The sequence below is a fragment of the Rhinopithecus bieti genome, unplaced genomic scaffold (assembly GCF_001698545.2).
Source record: "Rhinopithecus bieti isolate Rb0 unplaced genomic scaffold, ASM169854v2 scaffold_11960, whole genome shotgun sequence".
In the NCBI taxonomy this organism is placed as follows: Eukaryota; Metazoa; Chordata; class Mammalia; order Primates; family Cercopithecidae; genus Rhinopithecus; species Rhinopithecus bieti.
Window position 1 is genome coordinate 183,073 of NW_016806936.1, and position 3,133 is coordinate 186,205.

A 3,133-nucleotide genomic window follows, 5' to 3' on the forward strand; every position below is an offset into this window, starting at 1 on the left:
CCCTGCTTCAGCTCTCGCTGGTCAGGCTGCAGCAGCTGACCAGCACCGATTGTCCGGCACTCCCTAGTGAGATGACCCCAGTACCTCAGTTGAAAATGCAGAAATCACCGGTCTTCTGTGTCGCTCGCGCTGGGAGTTGGAGACTGGAGCTGTTCCTATTCGGCCATCTTGCTCCGCCCCCCCCCATTATCTTATTTTCTCTTGTAGATTGTCTTTTCAAAAATGTTATTTTAGGATATGTGTTGTATTCTTTTCTAAATTACTAATTCAAACGTCATCTTCTTTTTTTTTTTTTTTGAGACGGAGTCTCGCTCTGTCACCCAGGCTGGAGTGCTGTGGCCGGATCTCAGCTCACTGCAAGCTCCGCCTCCCGGGTTCACGCCATTCTCCTGTCTCAGCCTCCCGAGTAGCTGGGACTACAGGCGCCCGCCACCTCGCCCGGCTAGTTTTTTGTATTTTTTTAATAGAGACGGGGTTTCACCGTGTTAGCCAGGATGGTCTCGATCTCCTGACCTCGTGATCCGCCCGTCTCGGCCTCCCAAAGTGCTGGGATTACAGGCTTGAGCCACCGCGCCCGGCCCAAACATCATCTTCTAATGTCTGCTTTATTATTTATTTTGTGATAATTCATAGTGTATTTAAGTGACTGTTGTTCTTTCCAACTTCCCTCTAAATGTTTATATTTTCCTGCCTCAATTCTGGAATCAACAATTTTTTAAGGGCCCTCATTCTATTTTGTAAGAAATGACATTTAGAAACTGATATTTGCAGACTGTGTACTCATTGCTACTATGGTACTTTGGGTTCTAGGCAGATTCAGAAGACAGCTGGAAGGTATATACATCTATTAGTCTGTCTACCGTCATCATCATCATCTCTTAAAACCATAAACCGTGAACTCATACTGATCTCTCCAATCCCAATTCAACACCCCAACGTTGATTCAGGACACTTCCTTTTTAATATTAGTAACTCCCTTCACCAGTAAAGAGAAACCTGGCTCCTATTATCCTCAATATATTCAATTCATTTGCTTTTACAAATTATACATAAAATGTACTTTCAAAATTATTAACCCATACCATTAAGGAAATACATATTCTACCTAGAGTTCAGTACATGTTTACATTGTTCTCCACTTTTAGATTGAGTATATATACTTAAAATGAGTGATTTCAAAAATTATTTTGTCTTTTTTTCCCCTCCCATTTCACTATGGTTACATTATCAATTTAAAGTCTGTTCAGGTCCGCATGTTTTTGTTTGCATTTCATTCTGGATTATTTGGAGGGGGAAGAGATTATTTATTTCCTCATCTTGTTGATTTTCTTATCTTCTTTAAAGTATGTGGACTGTCCCATGGTTCCCAACATAAAATCTATAAAAAAGGTACATGATAAAACTTGCCACTCTACCACCAACCGATTGCATCCCATGCACATCACTCTTGTCATTAATTAACCATACTATTTTCTGGTTTATTCATTCTATTTCTTTTTACATTAGATAAGTGGATACATGAGTATGTTCTTATTTCCTCCTTTTATTTCTTACACAAAAGTAGGCATATATAAACAGTTTTTTATTTTAAAAAATGTTTAGCATTTATAACCTGTATATTTTTATACAGTATATTATTTAGCAGTACATTCCTTACCATTTCATAGAGCTCTTCTTCAGTCTTTTCCATAGCTTCACAGGACTCCATTGCATCTTTTGTAATTCAGTTCATCTCCCAAGTATGAGTTTTTAGGTCATTCCTATTTTGCAAATATAAATAAGCTGTAATAAATTATCTAGTGCAAATGCACTTTTATAGTCAAGGTGTATCTTCAGAGTAAATCTCTAGACAAGATATTTCTGGATCAAAAGATATGTCAAATTCCCTTCCATAAATGGACCATGTTGTATTGTTACCAGTAACACGTAAAAGGTTCCCTTTCCTCCATAGCTTTACTAGCAGAGCATATATTCAATTTTGTTTTTCTTTTATTTTCTTTTCACTTTTTGTCACTCATGATGGGAAAACTCTGGAACTCAGCGTGATTTTATTTGTATTCATCTTATTCTGAGTGAAGGTGAATATAGTTTCATATGTTTAAGGGCAATGTTAATAACTTTTTCTTATAATTTCAGGATAATGTCATTTGTCCACTGTTTTTTCCTATAGGACATCTGTGCGTTTCCATTCAATTCTTAAATCCTCACAAACACACCCAGAAATAACATTGTATCACTTCTTTGGCATCTCTAAACCCAGTTAGGTTGACACATAAAATTAACCACCACACTTACTTCTTATATCATTTCAATTTTCTAAATTCTTGTAGTATTAGTACATATTAATACCCAATCTAATGACACTGGAAACTAAAAGTTATTTATACACATTCAATTCAAGCTAATAAACATACTTCAAATAGAAAATTGGTGAGGAACATATCAAAAAGTCTAAGGAATATAGAAGGAAATGTATCTGGGGAATTTACCCTACACTAGTAACAATCTAGAAATATATTTTATAGCACATCTATATAATTACACTTCACAGCTATTTCATTTCTGGCCAGTGTTCAGGTAATAAAAGATGTTTTGCTTTCTATGGGTCCAGAGACCCATTTTCAAAATGGAATCGACTCTTTCAAATGAAGAGTTCTTTTAAAATGAAGTAGCAGAAAAGTAAAAATTTGGAACACAGGAAACAAACTCATAAAGCCTTATTTTATTGAGAAAGCTCTGCACATTATTTTCAATGTTTCTTTCTTTCCTCTACATAAAAGAAAATACTTTACAATACTCAATTTGAGGCAATATACTAAGTGGCCAAGTGTCACAGACAATACTCTACATCATAAACAAAAGTGCACAGTAATTATCCTTGGAAGTTGGAAGTGAAAATGCCTCATAACAAAGCAAAATTCATTATCCCTTCCACAGTCTTGATAATGTGAATGTATCTCAATTGTGTTTAAAGCATAAGTAAAGTACAGTTCTGCAGGGTTAACATCCTTAAGTTTGCCTAAATGATTTAGGAAATAAAACAGCTTGAGTTTAATTAAGCAATTTGTTTGAATTACACGATGTAATGTAAGTTTTTTTTTTTAATTTTAGCTAATTGTTTTGATACGATAGA

General features: G+C 35.3%; 1 long non-coding RNA gene across 1 annotated transcript in view; it reads right to left on the reverse strand.

Moving 5' to 3' along the window:
* Nucleotides 1-3,133, reverse strand: part of LOC108533834 (uncharacterized) — a 9,783-nt gene that overhangs the window by 5,263 nt on the left and 1,387 nt on the right. The window contains exon 2 of the long non-coding RNA XR_001886824.1: nt 1,658-1,760. This is a non-coding gene — a long non-coding RNA (uncharacterized LOC108533834). The remainder of the gene's footprint in view (nt 1-1,657; nt 1,761-3,133) is intronic.